Here is a 21,462-nt window from a genome sequence, read left to right on the forward strand (position 1 = left end):
CCTTGACCCGAGGATTTCAAAGAAGACAAGTGGTGATGACTCCGTGACCGATCTCGAGACGTTCCTCTCGAACGAGACTGGGACCTACGCGGAGTCGAGTGCCGGGCCGCCATTAGCTTTAGGGATCATTCCCTCAAAGCTTTCGGATGCATTGCCTGACACTCGGAGCATGACTTAGGGGCGTGGTCGCGCTCGAGGCACCACAGACAAACGCAATGAGGATCTGTCACCGACATCGTCCGATGGCAGTCCTCACAAGGCTTGAACCCAGTCTTCGGGGACATCTTGACGCACCAAAGTCGTACACAAAAACTTCGACAAAACGGTCGAATTTGGCCCAAAAATAGCCAGGGTAGCTCTCTCCGGATCAGTGCGTGGCACGGAAAGAAAAGAACTGACGTCACTGTGTGAGGGCGGTGTCTATGTACTACTGACGTCATCACGACACCTGCGGAGTCAACCAACACCACCTACCGACGCGCAAGGGTATTGCTCGAAGAAAAATCTCAGAGACTTCTAGTTGCAGATTCCATACCTTAGAATTCTCCCCCAGGCATCAGACTGGATCCTATCAGATAAAATATTTTAATAGGATGAAAACAAATCAGAATACTTTATATGTTGATGTGCAAAGGATATGTTTTCTAAAACCCAATTTTCACAGATTGTTAATACACTATATAGGTTTATCAGTTAAGGTGCAAGTTAGTGGATAGGGTTTGGACATTTCTTGGAAAGTTACTGTGTAGATTACTATATGTTACCACATCATGGTTTAGTAATATATTTATTAAAATTGAGTGTTTTAAACAAACTGAGAAACACTCCGGACCTGAAGCCAATGTCATTTGTAAACTAAAAGAAGTCCTAGGTTATCTGGGCTAGACCTCATGGGTATGTGGGCTAGAGTTTTGTGATGCATGCAGAAGACTTTAGTCTACTTAATCAAACGAGTTTTCTTTTTTTTTTTTTTTTGTACTGCAGAAATGCCGAGCTCACATATTCGAAGGTACAGTCCTATGTGAGAATTAAGAAAAAGGCGACTCTGTAAACTATTTGCCTAGGGTCACACAATTTGAGACTCTTTTACGGGTCAAGTACATTACAGTTAGGTTGAGTAGATTATTTAAGTTACTCGACTTGCAGGTCTAGTAACATTTTAATGATTTTTCAAGTTTAATGTTTATCTCTACTCTGTCTGCCTTTCTGCGACTGCCTGACCAACCCTCTTTATTTAAGTCCTCTCTTGTAAATAGGTTTCTCAAAGGGATTGTACGTACCTTTCTCCCTTTGCCCTTACTATCAAAAAAGCCATTCTAGTGACAATAGAATCTTCCTGAAGGGTGAGTGAGCTGCAGGCTTTACCATACAAGCCTCCCTATTTAACTGTGTTCCCAGACAAGGTGGTGCTTCACACCAGGGCCTCTTTCCTGCACAAAGCGGTGACCCCATTTCATTTGGGACAGTCTGTCACCCTGCCCACCTTTTACGCTCCTCCATACCCCTCTAAAGAAGTGGAGAGAGTACTGTCTGGACCCAATGTAAGGAAATGCCTCCTTGGCATGGTTGCCCCCTGACTTTTTGCCTTTGCTGATGCTATGTTTACAATTGAAAGTGTGCTGAGGCCTGCTAACCAGGCCCCAGCACCAGTGTTCTTTCCCTAACCTGTACTTTTGTATCCACAATTGGCAGACCCTGGCATCCAGATAAGTCCCTTGTAACTGGTACTTCTAGTACCAAGGGCCCTGATGCCAAGGAAGGTCTCTAAGGGCTGCAGCATGTCTTATGCCACCCTGGAGACCTCTCACTCAGCACAGACACACTGCTTACCAGCTTGTGTGTGCTAGTGAGGACAAAACGAGTAAGTCGACATGGCACTCCCCTCAGGGTGCCATGCCAGCCTCTCACTGCCTATGCAGTATAGGTAAGACACCCCTCTAGCAGGCCTTACAGCCCTAAGGCAGGGTGCACTATACCATAGGTGAGGGTACCAGTGCATGAGCATGGTACCCCTACAGTGTCTAAACAAAACCTTAGACATTGTAAGTGCAGGGTAGCCATAAGAGTATATGGTCTGGGAGTCTGTCAAACACGAACTCCACAGCACCATAATGGCTACACTGAAAACTGGGAAGTTTGGTATCAAACTTCTCAGCACAATAAATGCACACTGATGCCAGTGTACATTTTATTGTAAAATACACCACAGAGGGCACCTTAGAGGTGCCCCCTGAAACTTAACCGACTATCTGTGTTGGCTGACTAGTTTTAGCAGCCTGCCACAAACCGAGACATGTTGCTGGCCCCATGGGGAGAGTGCCTTTGTCACTCTGAGGCCAGTAACAAAGCCTGCACTGGGTGGAGATGCTAACACCTCCCCCAGGCAGGAATTGTCACACCTGGCGGTGAGCCTCAAAGGCTCACCTCCTTTGTGCCAACCCAGCAGGACACTCCAGCTAGTGGAGTTGCCCGCCCCCTCCGGCCAGGCCCCACTTTTGGCGGCAAGGCCGGAGAAAATAATGAGAAAAACAAGGAGGAGTCACTGGCCAGTCAGGACAGCCCCTAAGGTGTCCTGAGCTGAAGTGACTCTAACTTTTAGAAATCCTCCATCTTGCAGATGGAGGATTCCCCCAATAGGGTTAGGATTGTGACCCCCTCCCCTTGGGAGGAGGCACAAAGAGGGTGTACCCACCCTCAGGGCTAGTAGCCATTGGCTACTAACCCCCCAGACCTAAACACGCCCTTAAATTTAGTATTTAAGGGCTACCCTGAACCCTAGAAAATTAGATTCCTGCAACTACAAGAAGAAGGACTGCCTAGCTGAAAACCCCTGCAGCGGAAGACCAGAAGACGACAACTGCCTTGGCTCCAGAAACTCACCGGCCTGTCTCCTGCCTTCCAAAGATCCTGCTCCAGCGACGCCTTCCAAAGGGACCAGCGACCTCGACATCCTCTGAGGACTGCCCCTGCTTCGAAAAGACAAGAAACTCCCGAGGACAGCGGACCTGCTCCAAGAAAGGCTGCAACTTTGTTTCCAGCAGCCTTGAAAGAACCCTGCAAGCTCCCCGCAAGAAGCGTGAGACTTGCAACACTGCACCCGGCGACCCCGACTCGGCTGGTGGCGATCCAACACCTCAGGAGGGACCCCAGGACTACTCTGATACTGTGAGTACCAAAACCTGTCCCCCCTGAGCCCCCACAGCGCCGCCTGCAGAGGGAATCCCGAGGCTTCCCCTGACCGCGACTCTTTGAACCTAAAGTCCCGACGCCTGGGAGAGACCCGGCACCCGCAGCCCCCAGGACCTGAAGGACCGGACTTTCACTGGAGAAGTGACCCCCAGGAGTCCCTCTCCCTTGCCCAAGTGGAGGTTTCCCCGAGGAATCCCCCCCTTGCCTGCCTGCAGCGCTGAAGAGATCCCGAGATCTCTCATAGACTAACATTGCGAACCCGACGCTTGTTTCTACACTGCACCCGGCCGCCCCCGCGCCGCTGAGGGTGAAATTTCTGTGTGGACCTGTGTCCCCCCCGGTGCCCTACAAAACCCCCCTGGTCTGCCCTCCGAAGACGCGGGTACTTACCTGCAAGCAGACCGGAACCGGGGCACCCCCTTCTCTCCATTCTAGCCTATGTGTTTTGGGCACCACTTTGGACTCTGCACCTGACCGGCCCTGAGCTGCTGGTGTGGTGACTTTGGGGTTGCTCTGAACCCCCAACGGTGGGCTACCTTGGACCAAGAACTACGCCCTGTAAGTGTCTTGCTTACCTGGTTAACCTAACAAATACTTACCTCCCCTAGGAACTGTGAAAATTGCACTGTGTCCACTTTTAAAACAGCTATTTGTGAATAACTTGAAAAGTATACATGCAATTTTGATGATTTGAAGTTCCTAAAGTACTTACCTGCAATACCTTTCGAATGAGATATTACATGTAGAATTTGAACCTGTGGTTCTTAAAATAAACTAAGAAAAGATATTTTTCTATACAAAAACCTATTGGCTGGATTTGTCTCTGAGTGTGTGTACCTCATTTATTGTCTATGTGTATGTACAACAAATGCTTAACACTACTCCTTGGATAAGCCTACTGCTCGACCACACTACCACAAAATAGAGCATTAGTATTATCTATTTTTACCACTATTTTACCTCTAAGGGGAACCCTTGGACTCTGTGCATGCTATTCCTTACTTTGAAATAGCACATACAGAGCCAACTTCCTACTCCCAAAAAGAATGTTGTTCTACCTTGACGGCACAAAAGATTTCCTGGTGGGCGACCGACTCTTTGTGGGGTATGTAGGAGCGAAGAAAGTCTGGCAGTACAGAAGTGAACCATTTCATGCAGGGTCGTGCTTTATATCAAGATCTGATACGCTCTGGCTAATAAGCAGCCTTCTGAGGACTTATTGGCCCATTCCACTAGAGGAAAAGCTGCGGTCATGGCGTTGACTCATGAAGTCCCGGTCCTGGACATCTGTCGGGCAGCAACGTGGGTATCTTTGCACATGTTTGCAAAACACTACTGCCTGGACAGTCAGGTCTGCATGGATGAGCATTTCGCTTGTTAAGTCCTGCAAGTATAGTAAATGTGTCCACAGCCGCTGGGATGTTATGGTTTGAGTATCTGTTCAAAGGTAAGAAATCTGAAGCTAGAAGTCTCTATCAGATGAACAAATTACTTATCTTTCTTACTCATTATATGGTAGAGACAATATCTAGCTGTAGATTACTTATAGACCCGCCCATGCCTCTCTGTTCTGTTGACACATTTCTAGGGTTAGGGATGCTCCTTTTCAGGGCCCTAGTTTGGACACCCATTCGTCAGTTCACTTTATGGCTCTGCGCTTCTGGCGTGGAAAGATGTGAAAAGTAACTAATGTTCACGCGCCTGGGTGGCCACGAAGTCACTTCTGATGCCTTGTGGAACTGAACGAAGCCACCCAACACAACGCAAGGGTACTGCTCACACAAAAATCCTCCAGATCCAGTCCCACTCCTGGGGAAAGGTAAGGAATCTGCAGCTAGATATTGTCTGTACCAGATAATGCGTTATTGAAGGTAAGTAACTTGTTCTTTGTCACCTGTTGTCACAGTACAGTCTTGAAACACTGGAATTTTAAACAGATTATTGAGATGTATTTTCTCTGTGGTTTTTCTAAAGTCTCTGTATAGTACCTGGCTGGTGAAGGCTTAAGCTGTTTTTTTCCTGTTGTTGCGTTCTTATCCAGCCCGGTGAGCATGGTCGGGGTGTAGATAATGACTGTACATTCAGCTTTTCTCACTCGGACATGGGCTTGGCAATAACTGGAATACTTCAGAAGTGAATGCCTGCACTGAGTGAGCCTGAACGGGTCTAGTACAAAACAAAAGCTGGCAATGTGACTGGGCAGGTTTGTAAAGACAGAGAAAGCTGAAACACCTAGCTGTAAACAATCACAACAGATCCCTTGAATTATGTCTTCAAAAATGGAAGAAATATTTAGAACAGTCTTTCATCTTTGAGCTTGCCATAAAGATTTCTGCCAATTACTTCCGTAAAGACTACTTCCGGTAGCCACTGTTTTATTGTTCACTGTACATACAAATTGACACTGGAATTTGCAGTAAGCAATTTGAATATAGTATAACAAACATGATTTAGTAGGAACCATGCATATAGAGAGGCGGCTTTCAGGAGAGCAAGATCATTCTATATAAATGAGATAAAGTCAGTTAACCACTAAGCTAAGAGGGTGCGGGGGTATATGTAAAGAAATGGCTCCCTGTTGCAGTTACCCCCCACTTTTTGCCTGATACTGATGCTGACTTGACTGAGAAGTGTGCTGGGACCCTTCTAACCAGGCCCCAGCACCAGTGTTCTTTCACCTAAAATGTACCATTGTTTCCACAATTGGCACAACCCTGGCACCTAGGTAAGTCCCTTGTAACTGGTACCCCTGGTACCAAGGGCCCTGATGCCAGGGAAGGTCTCTAAGGGCTGCAGCATGTCTTATGCCACCCTAGGGACCCCTCACTCAGCACAGACACACTGCTTGCCAGCTTGTGTGTGCTGATGGGGAGAAAATTACTAAGTCGACATGGCACTCCCCTCAGGGTGCCATGCCAACCTCCCACTGCCTGTGGCATAGGTAAGTCACCCCTCTAGTAGGCCTTACAGCCCTAAGGCAGGGTGCACTATACCACAGGTGAGGGCATATGTGCATGAGCACTATGCCCCTACAGTGTCTAAGCAAAACCTTAGACATTGTAAGTGCAGGGTAGCCATAAGAGTATATGGGCTGGGAGTCTGTCAAAAACGAACTCCACAGCTCCATAATGGCTACACTGAATACTGGGAAGTTTAGTATCAAACTTCTCAGAATAATAAACCCACACTGATGCCAGTGTTGGATTTATTAAAAAATGCACACAGAGGGCATCTTAGAGATACCCCCTGTATTTTACCCAATTGTTCAGTGCAGGACTGACTGGTCTGTGCCAGCCTGCTGCTGAGAGACGAGTGTCTGACCTCATGCGGTGAGAGCCTTTGTGCTCTCTGAGGACAGAAACAAAGCCTGCTCTGGGTGGAGGTGCTTCACACCTCCCCCCTGCAGGAACTGTAACACCTAGCAGTGAGCTTCAAAGGCTCAAGCTTCGTGTTACAATGCCCCAGGGCACTCCAGCTAGTGGAGATGCCCGCCTCCTGGACCCAGCCCCCACTTTTGGCGGCAAGTCCAGGAGAGATAATGAGAAAAACAAGGAGTCGTCACTGGCCAGTCAGGACAGCCCCTAAGGTGTCCTGAGCTGAGGTGCCTCTGACTTTTAGAAATCCTCCATCTTGAAGAAGGAGGATTCCCCCAATAGGGATAGGAATGTGACCCCCTCCCCTTGGGAGGAGGCACAAAGAGGGTGTACCCACCCTCAGGGCTAGTAGCCATTGGCTACTAACCCCCAGACCTAAACACGCCCTTAAATTTAGTATTTAAGGGCTTCCCTGAACCTAAGAATTTAGATTCCTGCAACAACAAGAAGAAGGACTGCCTAGCTGAAAACCCCTGCAGAGGAAGACCAGAAGACAACAACTGCCTTGGCTCCAGAAACTCACCGGCCTGTCTCCTGCCTTCCAAAGAACTCTGCTCCAGCGACGCCTTCCAAAGGGACCAGCGACCTTTGAATCCTCTGAGGACTGCCCTGCTTCGACGACAAGAAACTCCCGAGGACAGCGGACCTGCTCCAAAAAGACTGCAACTTTATCCAAAGGAGCAGCTTTAAAGAACCCTGCAATCTCCCCGCAAGAAGCGTGAGACTTGCAACACTGCACCCGGCGACCCCGACTCGGCTGGTGGAGAACCAACACCTCAGGGAGGACCCCCGGACTACTCTACGACTGTGAGTACCAAAACCTGTCCCCCCTGAGCCCCCACAGCGCCGCCTGCAGAGGGAATCCCGAGGCTTCCCCTGACCGCGACTCTCTGAAACCTAAGTCCCGACGCCTGGAAAAGACCCTGCACCCGCAGCCCCCAGGACCTGAAGGACCGGACTTTCACTGCAGAAGTGACCCCCAGGAGTCCCTCTCCCTTGCCCAAGTGGAGGTTTCCCCGAGGAAGCCCCCCCCTTGCCTGCCTGCAGCGCTGAAGAGATCCCTTGATCTCTCATTGACTTCCATTGCGAACCCGACGCTTGTTCTAACACTGCACCCGGCCGCCCCCGCGCCGCTGAGGGTGAAATTTCTGTGTGGGCTTGTGTCCCCCCCGGTGCCCTACAAAACCCCCCTGGTCTGCCCTCCGAAGACGCGGGTACTTACCTGCTGGCAGACTAGAACCGGGGCACCCCCTTCTCTCCATTGAAGCCTATGCGTTTTGGGCACCACTTTGAACTCTGCACCTGACCGGCCCTGAGCTGCTGGTGTGGTAACTTTGGGGTTGCTCTGAACCCCCAACGGTGGGCTACCTTGGACCAAGAACTGAACCCTGTAAGTGTCTTACTTACCTGGTAAAACTAACAAAAACTTACCTCCCCCAGGAACTGTGAAAATTGCACTAAGTGTCCACTTTTAAAATAGCTATTTGTGAATAACTTGAAAAGTATACATGCAATTGAAATGATTCAAAGTTCCTAATGTACTTACCTGCAATACCTTTCAAACAAGATATTACATGTTAAATTTGAACCTGTGGTTCTTAAAATAAACTAAGAAAATATATTTTTCTATAACAAAACCTATTGGCTGGATTTGTCTCTGAGTGTGTGTTCCTCATTTATTGCCTGTGTGTATGTACAACAAATGCTTAACACTACTCCTTTGATAAGCCTACTGCTCGACCACACTACCACAAAATAGAGCATTAGTATTATCTCTTTTTACCACTATTTTACCTCTAAGGGGAACCCTTGGACTCTGTGCATGCTATTCCTTACTTTGAAATAGCACATACAGAGCCAACTTCCTACAGTATACAAGTTAGACTTCTGCCAGTTCACAAACAGAGGTAACTCAGGACTGTAACTCAGATTTGATAAATTTTGGATCTCTACTGATTTCTGCACTGGGAATAACTCCCAAGAATCCCAGGTGACCAGACTGTGAGGTCCATTCTCTTGGTTCTGGATCAGTGACCTTCTGCTTACTGGACAATATCCATCTGTGTACTGTAATTTAAGACTGGTGGCTTACATTTAGGCAGTGTTGTGCTGTAATTGCTCAGGGTACCCTCACAGTTGATTGAGCAGTTGTAGTTGATAGTAGGTTGGATACTTATGTACATTATGACACAGTAACGTCACTCAAGTTAACGTAACCTCTACTCAGAAGCTGTTACTTTTAAAAGTAATAGATTTTAGTTCACACCTGTCAAAATAACTTACGTTCCAAGTGCCATCTGTTGCCAAGCCTCTGTGCCTGCCAAAGCTAGACATCATCTTCCTAGGATGTCTTTAGAATTCTTGGGGACCGAGTTCTTACTATGGGCAGTGTTTATTAACAGAGTTAGGGTTGTGAGACTGGATGCTGTGTTGGATCCAGTGTGCTTTGATGTGACCGTGCCCGGTTTTAGCTTTTTTTTTCTTTTCTTTTTTCTTTTTTCTTTTTTTTTTCTTTTTCATAATCTCTTTATTTGCATTTAAAACAATACAACAATGTGTGATGTTGGGGGAGTTGAGGGGTGTTTGCTGGGGAAGGGGGGCGTTTGTCTGTGGCCGAGAATAAAGCGAGACCAGAACAGCAGTGGGGATGGGGGGAGATATGGTTTAAAAAAACAATTCAAGGTTTAATCTATGCGCGCCTAGTGTACCCTGCCCACAAGATCCCGAAAGAGGTTGAATTTAGGTGAGTGGCACGCATTGTGAAGAGTAGTGAGGTTGTAAGAAGGCGGTGTGAAACATCTCTTGCATAGCGTCTTATGTGGAGGCTTGAGGCTGGCAAAATATTGCAATCGGTCCAGGTGAGTACACTCTTAGGATGGAGGGGCTACAGCACTGGCAAGATTGTCAGGTCAGGGGGTGGTGTTTGAGATCGGGGAGGGGCGGTCTCTGCCTTAGATAAGTGAGGAAGGCAGGTCCCATATGTCCCTGGGACTCGCACAATTACCAGAAGATGGGCAGTTGCTCCTGGCAGTACACTACTTCGCAGAGCCATGGCCATATGGTGGGAGCAGGCTTCGACCCAAATACATGGGGACCCTGCACTTGGCCAATAGAAGGAACATTGGAAACTGACGGGTCTCGGCTGGTGTGTCTTTGACTTAGCCCAGCAATCCCACCAGTGGGGTGTGGAAAGGAGGGGGGGGGGGTTTGAATGTCCCATTATTGTGTGGTTTGTTGAACACTTCAGTCCAAAAAGTCACTACCTTCAGGCTATACTAGGCAAGATGTGTGAAGGAGGCCTGAGGTAGGGCGCATCAGAAGCTTACTTAGTGGACTAGTAGGGCTGCACTTAATAGTGAAAAGGCATGTAATTTTAGAGACTGACTAAAGTTCCTAAGGATGTTTTTCCAGTTTCCAGAAATTGAACACACTTGATGTGCCTTATACCTTTCGGCTACACTTAAATTCTAAAGGCAGCTGCAAGATCACCTATAACATAATTAGAGAACCCTGTCAAACCGGGCACAGGACACCCAAAACTCTACAAAAAGGCCACACTATACACATACATTCGCCAAACCATACAGAAGAGGCTCTGTAGTCAGTCACCGATTAAACCAGAAGTGTCCTAGGAAACACTACAGTGATATGAAAAATAGCATACACAGAACAGAACGAGGGGTAAGTCTCCAGATTGGTATCACTCAGTCAGCCAGCCTAGTTAAGGACTATTTCTTTGTTCTCCGTAGACCCCCTTGTCTGGCAGGATATGACTTCCTCATACATTCCATGACAGACTACAGGGCTGAAAGTTGCTCGCAGGTTGAGGACATAAAGTGTGCAGCATTATATTGAGGTCTGACCTTCATGTATGTGACCAAGGGAAAACCACTTGTCACATGATCTCAAAAACCTGAAACACATGAAAATAACTACATCACGGATATTCCCTTTACCACATGCATGAAGTGACTGGCCCCACTTGATGGGGGACTTAATGGATTTTCCACAAGGATGTTTCAAAACCCATTTCTGTGAAAAATAATTAAAAACTGCTGTTCCCTGGTCTAATGATTTCACAGCTATCTACTGTCCCTTTTCCCAGACCTTGGTAACAGTGTGCTAGAATGCTCACCTGTGGTCTAAGTATTGGCATTTCATGTACAAGGTAAACCTGAGCTTTGCAATCTGCTGGTAGTAAAAAACAAAACAAAATATGGAACACTTTACAGAGATTTAGTCGAATGGAGGAGAAAAAAAAGCAGTGCAGGTCGTTAAAAAAAAAAAAAAAAAAAACATCCGAGAGCACAACTCTGCAATGATATTAGAATGTTTTGTCACTATGGAGGATCCTCATAGCATTTGGTACAGGGATACGGGTTGGCACAATGTGCAGGAAGTGAACAGACAGACATAAACTTACAAAGCAAGACAATAGTTTATAAGTGCAATTTGGTATGTGTAAAAACAAAGAAGACAAAGTTATTGATACATTATGAATGAAATATTTGTGAGAATAATGATGTAGAGGTTACAGAGAAAAGGGCTTATTCCAAAGCTTTATAGTTTATATATCTACAAAGAAATGAAGAGGCACAACAAGCATTTGAGTAATTGGCATACTAGCAACTAGAGTTGGGCGTAACTTGCAGAGTGTTACTCCACAGAATTCCGTGGAGTTACATTGAAACTCTGTGAGATTCTGCAGAGTTCATCAAGCGGAAATAGGCACGTTGAGCTGCTTGTGCTGTTTTTTAGCACCGTGAGCTCATTCTGCACTGAACAGACCGCAAGTGGCACCACACAGTGTGCCAGAGGTCGCTGTTTCTCGAGTTGATTGTGCTGCGACTCAAGTGGATTTTCTATTCGAGTGTCATTTTTCTGACTGCACCGGGTGCCCTCCTTGTGACTGAAAATCGTGTTAGGGGATGCCATATCTCGCTCACAACTTACTGTTGGTGAGCCACACATGAGAAAAATCTCCTCCAAGCAGCAGTTGGCAGAATTTGGCCAGAACTCTGCATAACTCAGTGTCCAAAAGTCACCAACTCCGCCGGCGTGCCCACCCCTACTAGCAACATGATCATGAGTAGGAAAGTAGCTTTGAAATGTGTCTTTAAGATGGTGTAATCAGGAACACCTTATCATGAAGAGTTGGGATATGAACACTCAGACGGATAGGAAACAGTAGGGCCCAAATAACGTTTTGAGTGTGTCAAGGATCTGATAATACACTTCATGTTTTTTGATCGCATAGGTTCTAAAGTTAATATAGTGTTCTAATATTTAGTAGAAACTTCAAAGCTTTAAAGCTAGAGTTATGGCCTGAGTAACTATTGAATCTTAATATCACAAAATCAAATAAAATCGATTTTAAAAAAGAATGGTTGCTTTCATATTTATTTTCTAGCTGTTTAGATAACCTATTGATTAAACTGACTTACAGGTGCCTAACCCTGAAGGATAAGACTTCCAAATACATTGTTTTTTTTTATTGGATTGACGTGCTGTGCATTATTAGGCCACCTAGTGGTTGGGTGTGGACACATGTTCTTGTTTTTCTTTATTTTCTTGGCTGTTGTGGGTGTCATTGACCACCATTTGGTGATAAGCCCAATCCCTTTGTGATGTCCGACGGCACTCTGGAATTTCCCGTGTGTAGTTATCCTCTTCAGATTCTCTTTTTCTGCCGTTGGGTCTGGAAGCACGACAGAGGCACTCCAAAGAAGGGTTTGAAAAAGAAGAGCAAAGGTCAGAAAATCAACCAAATCTCCTGAAGACAGCAAGGAATTCGACCCCTTGATTCTGACTGAATCCTCCGGTATGAACCACATTGTCAGAGAATAAAGAGGGAAGAGGCAGAAAAGTGTCCTGGAAAACATCCTTTAAGTTCTGCCCCAATTTCCATCACAACTTTGCACAAAGAGCCCCCCCCCCCCCCCCCCCACCAAGCCTGCAACCTTTTTCTCCTGAAGGACCACAAGCACAAAGACTGCCAGACCTGAGCAGAGTGTGTACCAAAGACACTCAAGGTATGACGTCAACAGAGGCTAGAGCATTTACACCATGGTGAGCACTCGGAAGACACAGGAATTGCTCAAAGACATAGGCTCCTCCAGTAACAAGGAGGAGAACGTCAAGGAGGCCCTCCAGAGACAAAGCCCACCCTGAGTTAGGCCACTGTGGGCTTGAGACAAAGACCCAATGCCTCAGGACACTTCTGCACCTGGTGGGAAGGAAAATGAAGAGGGAAGCAGCCACTAAGTGGAGGATTGCTAACTCCAGCACTCTCTTCAACTGCTCAAGCAATGGGACAAAATAGAGGGCCTTATGCAACAACACCTGGAGGAATACCGCAGGATGGCCAAGGCAGTATTACAAGAAGGAAAGAACATTGCCAATACCTGCCTCAAATCCGCACTGGGTGCAGCAGATACTGCCAGAAGGCACCAAGGATACACGCTTGGCTGAGGGTATCTGGCTTTAGACAGGATGTACAAGCCTCAATCATCAACATGCCTTTCTCAGGGGACGCTCTGTTCAGTCAAGTAGTGGATGACACGCTTCAACAATTAAAGAAGCATAAAGAGATAGCGAAGGCAATGAAGGGAACTTCAGTTCAAGGGTTCATTCAGGAGAGGAGGTACAGCTAACAGAAGACCCAAAGGGAAGCCCCCCCCGTCACATCTGGGCAGCAACAACAGTCCCAACGCAGCACACATCAGGCCACACAGCAAATGGAACAAGTAAAGGTGTTCCTGGGCACAACCATAAACTCGAGGACTGTCCAAGCATACCCAGTTCAGAAGAGAGCAGAAGTAATTATAGAGCAGACTCTCCTTTAACAGAAGGGTTGGTCTCTGATAATGAGGATTGTTTTGAAACTCATGGGCATGATGGCATTGTGCATCACACTCATAACGAATGTGAGATTGCTTATGCATCCTATTCAGCAATGGATCTGCAACAAATGGTCACTAGCCGCTGGGAGGATCTAGTGGTTGTCACAGCAACGGTAGCAAGGGAAATACAATTGTGGAATTCTGCAAGCGTGACCATGGGGAAACATTTTAAAAAAAATAACTGCTCCAGCTGTGACCATAATAACAGGTGCATTCCACAAGGGGCAACCTGAAGGTACGAGCCTTATGGAACAGCACCAATGCAGTAAAACACATCAGTTACCTGGAGATGAAGACATTATGCCTAGCGCTAAAGGCTTTTCACCTGCAAACACCAGGCCAGACTGTACTGATCCAAACAGACAACACAACAACCATGTTCTTTCTCAACAAGCGGGGGAACAAAATCCTTCACCCTATTCAAACTAGCCCAGGAGATATGGAAATGGGCGATCCAAAAGACAGATCACATTACAGATAGTCCACCTATCAGGAATACAAAATACAGACGTAGACAGACTGAGCAGGCAGGACAGCACTTCTCACAGACAGGAAATATAGGAGACACTGGAAAACACCTTCAGGGTGTGGGGCAGACAAAGCATAGACCTGTTCACAACCCCAGAGAACACAAAATGCCAACACTTTGCCTGCAAGTTTCCACACTGCCAGTCAAAGTGCCATGCGCTGTCAACAAAATGGTCAGGGAAATTTGCATATGTCTCATCTGATTCTCCTGATCCCAAAGGTACTGTACAAGGCCTGGCAACCAGAAACAAAGCTCATCCTCATAGAGCCACAGTAAGCCAGGAAGACCTGGTGCTCGGACCCACTAGAAATGTCCAAGGGACAAATAATCTCGAAGCAGAACAAGATCTGCCGACCATGCAAGACAAAAAAAAGTGTACCACTTGGAACCAGCCACACTCAGCTTAGCAGTATAGCTCTTGAATATCTAGAATTCAGTCATCTACAGCTTCTCACCAGGACAATAGAAATCCTAAGGTAAACTAGAAAGGCAAGCACAAGGAAATGCTACACAGGAAAATGGAACAGACACATCAATTGGTGCACAGACACCAGGTGAATGGAAACAAGTGACAGAATAGGAAAGGGTGTTAACCTACCCATCTGTTGGACAGCGGCATAACATATACATTGCTAAAGGTGCACCTAGCAGGAATAGTAGCCTATACCAGAGGTACATCAGGTAATAGCTTCTTCACATCCCCAGTACTGAAGAGATTCTTGGAAGGTTCTAAGAGTTGCACCACCAAGATCAGTTCCAACACCATTGTGTAATTTGAACACCGTATTAACACAGTTATTGACAGAACCCTTTGAGCCTATACACAAATCAGATCTAAGGTCACTCACTCTAAAGATATCCTTTCTAATTGCGATCACATCACAATGCAGAGTCAGCAAGCTACAAGCACTGACAATACATGAACATACCTGCACATCCACCAGTTGGTCCTCAGAACCAACCCACTCTTCCTACTCAAGGTGGTGACCCAGTTTCATACTAACCAAAGCATTCAGCTACCAGCTTTCTTCCAAGTGCCAAAGATACAGGCCGACAAAAGCTAACACACTGGATGTACGGAGGGCTTCAATGTACCATCTGCAGGAAACAGAGTTGCATAAGAGGAAACCGTTGTTTGTCTCCTTTGTCAAAGTAAGCAAGGGATCACCTGTCACCAAAGGAACAATCGCAAGATGGATAATGGAAACAGTTCAGACTTGCTACTCCAAGGTGGGGAAAACTCTACCCATGTGTCCTGGGGCACACTCAGTTAGGAGAAAAGGTGCTAGTCTGGCGTTCTAGCGAATGTCCCCATTGGTAAAATTTGCGCAGCAGCAACCTGGACGTCTCCACTCATCTTTACAAAGCATTGTATGGACATTCAGATAAATAAGGAAGCACAGGAACTACAACACCTGTTTGCTAATACATCCACATTTCAACCAAACCCAACCAACCCAAGGGAAAGGATACCACTATATAATCTAATGCACAGCATATGAATCAAGAAAAGGGTTGATGCTGCAAAGCAAAATGGCAGCTGACCAGTAGGAGTAGTTTTGCAGCTTGAAGAGTTTTCTGGATTCACATTCGAGCAGCCCATCTCCCAGAAATGGGAGGTGAAGCAAGCAGGTGGAAGGAAGAAAGGGAAGAGAAAAAGAGCCACAATGTGGGGGAAAAAGAATGCGAAGATGTTGTCATCAAATGGTGTTCAATGACTTGCTCCCTTCCCCACCCCCCCAAAATAACAAAAAAGAAAAAATCAAGAAAGTCCGGGACCAACCACTAGATGGTGGGATAAAGCACATCATGTGAATCCAGAGAACTCTTCAAGCTGCAATACTACTCTTTACTCTTATTGGTAAGTAACCATTCTGTAATTTTCGAAAATGCCCTTTAATATTGAGAACAATTAGATTTTTTATTAATAATTAGAAATATTAAAATGTTACAGAAGAGTTTCAAATCTGAAAATCATTGTTGAATTAATTTAAAGGGCAAATTATAAGCACTCTAAAAAATAAAACATTATTTGTGATGCAGCTTGGCGTGAGATATATTGAACCCAGTTGTTGTAGAGACTGGACCATTTTGTAAAGGTTGCCTTTCATGATCATTGTAAAAAGACAGATCCTACTGACAATAAGGCAGGTTTTATAAATTGCAAGGAGCAATGCCTTGATTTTATTAAAGATGTATGTTACATTGTGTTGTTTATTGAACTAGCAACGGAAATAACTGTGAAAACATGCATTCCTCTGAACATCCTGTGATATAGTAAGAGCCGATTTGCATCTGAATGATTTTCATTAACTTAAGCTTTAGGGATAGGGAGCGCTCACATATTGGAGGGTCAAAAACTCACTCTAATAGATTGTGTATCTTCCCCAAAAGTAGTAGTTCCATTTTATTGGCATCCAACTTGAGAAAATTGTAACCAATCAGTTGGCTGTCAAACAGTCTTTCAAATTGGTCGCAGAGCTCTGGCATCTAAAGCCAGGTAATAACCCCCTGCTTATCCTTTGCATGTAACCCCACCAGGGAAGCTGGCTAGGATTGTACCTATATGTTTAACCTCATTGCTTATGGTGAGGTACCCTGAGGTACCAAAATGTGTTTGAACCCCTTCTAACCAGTGCTTACTTTGATTCTGAACCCTAAAATAAAAAAAAAGCGAGTCACTGACTGTGTCAGACTCAGCAGAGGTCCAGAAGGATCATTCCATCTGCGTCGCCCAATCCAGAACGACTCCTATGTGATCGCTCACAATGGCTAAAGCTGTATCCATTTTTCTGATGGGTCAGAAATGGAGTTGCAATCCATCTAGGAGATTCTTATCTACCAATTTCCCTAAGATTTTACTTAAGGCTTGGGGAGTAGTTATTGGCTATAATTCTTCACCTTTCTAGATAACCCTGTTTGCTCCCTTCCACTTGGATGAGACCATCCCAGAATGTGGAGTTGATAAACATCTCAGTAGTTTGGTCTGCAAGAGTTTGGGCATTGATGCTGGCAGGCGTCCTTCGATGTCTCATATCTTAGAGGCTATTTTGCGGCCAAAGGGTTTGCTTGTAAATAATCTTTATTGGTACCAGGCTGGGTGTCATTTTGGGGCCCAAAGGGAAAGCTTGAGAGATGCCTTGTGTGTTCCACTTTTTTTTAGAATGAAATGCATCCTCAAACCCAAAGGCCTCAATTTCAGATGTTTTAGTTTGGACATCAAAGGGGTAGAATTTATAAAGATTATCCATTTTGAACTTGATTCTTAATAACCTTTTTCACCCTTCATGTTAGTTAGAAAAGATTTGCGTCCATATGTAGTCCGTTAATCTTGCTGAGCGAAAGGATGCTAGTTCTCCATCTGTACACATCTGTGACAACAAAGGTATGTTCGTAAAAGTCAACGTTGTTAACACTCACTTCTTGAAGAATTCATCACGTCTGCTTCTTTCTTGTTGTCTTTATATTTTAATGAGTATTAAGTGTCTCAGCATAGACACTTCTGATTTTCTTGATAACTAGATTAATTGAATTAATAAAATATAAATTACAGTAAATAAATCAAGTGAGGCTTAATTTTATCTCAACATCACCAGCAAACGCAACAAGTTCCTAATCGTTGCGCTATACCTCTATTCCCTGAGATTGTGGATGGCCTTGTGGTTCTCTACAATTGTTAGCACAAAATCAACCCAATAATGTAAATTCAGATCAAAACGCCAGTATTAACTGGCTCATGTCATTCATTGCCTACTATACAATCAAGAACAACGTGGAGTTGATTGCTCTGTCCCCGGCTTAACAGATTACAAAAAACTGTTTTCAGTATGACATTGCTAAAGTGTCTTACAATGAGTTCCGGGTGTGGGAAGTAGTCACTTAAAAATCATTAACAAGTAAACTGCCCTCTCAAGAAGCTTTGTTTGACTATAGGTTTAGACAAATGTGTTTGTTCTGTCTTCTCATTTTTAAGTCCTCTTTTTCTAGCAATGGAAGAATATGAAAGTAAGAAGTGCCCTGCATTTCTTAACCCACATGGTGTGTTTTAATCAAAGTGATCAAACAAGCCTTTTCCCAAAGTGATCTAACATGACCGTCCATATGCTGACATCTAAAATAAATACTTCTTAAAAATTAACTGGGGCGTTCATACTCTGGTTTTTTTATTTATTTTTATGATCTATTTGTTGGTATCCAACAACACAAGGAAGCCAGTTAGTTCACATGTAGCCTGGTCTTTTGGATATATCATACACAGTCACTGCATCCTCCATTGCCAAATATTGCAAACAATGACACAGATACAATATATAATACATCCCCAGTGCGACAATAGTGCGAAAGAGAGAGGAGGCGGGTGGGGAAGTCCTATAACAGGCAGAGCATATGGTCCATAGTATATCATACAACTGTGACTGATAATTGGGACATGTCACGGTCTGCTTTCCTGTTTGAGTGGTCCTATCTGTGTATGGTGCCACATTCCACCCACTGAGTGGATGCTGCACCATGGGCAGAGCTACTCATCAGCAGCCCGTCCCTCACATTAAAGTCAATAACAGCCCATTCCGTTCCCCCCAAAAAAAACCTATGGGGGGGGAGTATGATTGACAGAGCGGCAAAAAATACAGTAATCGAGGGAGCACCAACATCTTGGCAACAGCTCCCCACCATATTGGGGCAGTGAATTCTACTTTATTGCCTCTTTTGTTCATTTATTTAATGTATTAGTTTGATTTAATTTGATGTGCTTTAAGCATCACTGCCAGTTTGGTATGTCCTCATCGTCACAAAGTTTCCTAATGTATAGGTAGAGTTGTGTGTTGGCACAATAGGTATTGCATGATATTTCATATCCAACAATGTCAGCAGTTTCAATATTATATACTACACAACTATAGTAGTTGCAAAGTGAGGTTCCCAAGGGGAAAAAAAGTATAAAGTGAAATAGTTGATTATATTTTTATTTATTTCTCAGTTGCTGTTCAGAGGTCCAAAGCCAATAGGTATTTCTCCGGCCTGGGTCTTTTTCAAGGTCAACAGTTGTCCACTATGCAAATCCCAGTTGAGATGCAGCAGTAGGCCACTCAAGTTACTGAGTTTTCTTGTTCTAAAAATTGATTAATATAATCCTAAATTGCTTTATTGGTGTGCCAATGTTTCTTGTAATTGGGTCATGTTTTCTGATAACTTTAATGTTTGACTGACCCTGACCCAATCTATTGCCAATCAGCTTGTGGTGTGACAAGCATGCTGACTGTATATGTGGTTTGGAAATGCCAAATCATAACTGCACATTGACAAAAATATTTTAGAATTAGTTCTGTGAAAATATGGTTCTGGTGAATGTTAAACACAACCTACTTGGTCAATAAACATGTTGGAAAGGGAAAACCCAACACATTTGCTGTCCTAAATATGCTGTTGTCTCACAGGAGGAGGGAATCCACAGGGCACTATGACAAAGGCCTACTTTAGAAAACTGGCAAGATGGTGTGCATGATTGGTCAATGGCACAGAAGCAAAATATGTCAAAGAATCAAGACAAGACTGGAATGAGTTGGTTAGGTCTTTGTGGTTCACCCAGCCACTTGCCCCCACTTATCTCACTCCCTTTTCCTCTCTTGTCCATTGCTGCCTTCATGCCATAGATTATCCTGATATCAGTCATGTATTCTCACATTTTATCATCAAATAATTGCAGTTAGTTTGGGGTCACTATTGTACCAGAAAACTCACTGTTCTTCACAGTCAGCTGGGTTTATACGGTTGCCTTCTGTTTCAAGTGAAAGCTCTGAGTTTTTCAAGTTGTTTTTCTCCGAAGAAGCTTTTTCAAGTCATGGGATCGAGTGACTCCTCCTCTCCTCTCGGTGATAGTGTGCATGTGCATCGAGATTGTTTTCTTTCTGCCGTCTGGTTCGGACGTGTTTCCTCTCGCTCCAGTAGATCTCGGTTCGGTACTATCTGAACTTCTCTCTTCTCTCTATAAATGTCGGTATAGTTCTCTATCGCATTTTCTAATGTATATTCGATCCAGTTGTAATCGCCGGGGTCAATTAAATGCCCTTTTGGGTGACCGTGCCCTTCTTGGGCCTACTTCGACTCATAGTTGTCGAACGATGTCAGGCTGATGGAATGGACTCAGTTTCACTTTTGCCCTCGGTGTCACTCCAAGTTTCCATGCACGATCAACACTTGGTGTGAAATCTGTCTTTCTCCTGATCACAGAGAAGAAAGCTGTGAAGCGTATCGATCCTTCAGTTTGAAGAAAACTCTTAGGGATCAAAGAGCACGTCGGCTGGAGATGTCGTCCGAACAAACGCCTGACCTTTTCAGAGAAGAACGTGCTCAAGCTGCAGTATCCATCGCAGGCTCTGATTCGGAAGGAGATTCAGATGGGGACAGCCAATCACTTCCAGCGGTGCAGTACATGAGTACGTCAGCCCATTCCCATCACCCAAAGACACCTAAGAAGACTTCAACACTGGTCTGGGGTTCACCACTGCTTGCTGGCCGTGGCCGGACCAGAAAAACACATGTGGATGACCAACACTGAGGCTCAGCACTGAAAATTAAGACCAAAATACATTCAGCACTGACGAACAGCGTGCCACATGTGTTTTGGGATCGAGTCGAAAAGCAGAGCCTTCCACCTCTCAGCCGAAAAAACTGCCATTGATTTCAGAGCTGACATTCTCGGCACGAATAAAACATTCGGTCTCCAGACTTTCGGAGCTGAAACCTGTGGATGGAAAATATTCTCCAACTACGAGGAGTCTTCGGAAATAGGGCCCATATTAGAAATAATGGGCGCTAAACAGTATAAAATCCAGATACACAAAGACACTGGAAGGATTATTGCTTCTCCTCCTCCTGCAACAGAGAGAAAGTTATCTTTCCAAGAGGATCTAGATGCTGGGCCTCCACCTGCTAAAATATTTAGGCATAAGGAGAAACCAAAGGCACTACAACCGCTTTCACCACCACATTCTCCTTTACTTACTGCTTCTCCACCACCACTACCTTCACCCACACAATTTTCTACACAATCCCCGATCTCTACACATGGGATGATTTAGGTGATACTCATTACAACGTAGATCCATGGGATTTATGATCCGGATCCCATACCTTCCAATGATCCTGATTTATTCCCAGCTAGGCCATCTCCACCTGAAGACACGACTGCCTACAATCAGGTCATAGCTAGGGCAGCTGCATATCACAGCGTGCAGTTGCATACAGAACCCATTGAGGAGGATTTTTTTTATTCAACACTTTAACCATCTACTCACAAGGAGTATCAATGTTTACCCATGCTCCCAGGCATGCTTAAACATGCAGACGACATTTTCATGGAGCCAGTGAGGCTAGAGTTCTCACACCAAGGGTAGACAAAAAAGTACAAACCTGCACCTTCATATCCACTTTTCATTAAACAACTATTGTCACCTGACTCTATAGTTGT

At 45.0% G+C, this 21,462-nt stretch overlaps 1 protein-coding gene across 5 annotated transcripts in view; it reads left to right on the plus strand.

The window, feature by feature from the left end:
* The window catches only part of RNF44 (ring finger protein 44), a 186,633-nt gene that overhangs the window by 72,626 nt on the left and 92,545 nt on the right, over window positions 1–21,462 (plus strand). The window lies entirely within an intron of this gene.

This window comes from Pleurodeles waltl, chromosome 7 (genome assembly GCF_031143425.1).
Source record: "Pleurodeles waltl isolate 20211129_DDA chromosome 7, aPleWal1.hap1.20221129, whole genome shotgun sequence".
In the NCBI taxonomy this organism is placed as follows: Eukaryota; Metazoa; Chordata; class Amphibia; order Caudata; family Salamandridae; genus Pleurodeles; species Pleurodeles waltl.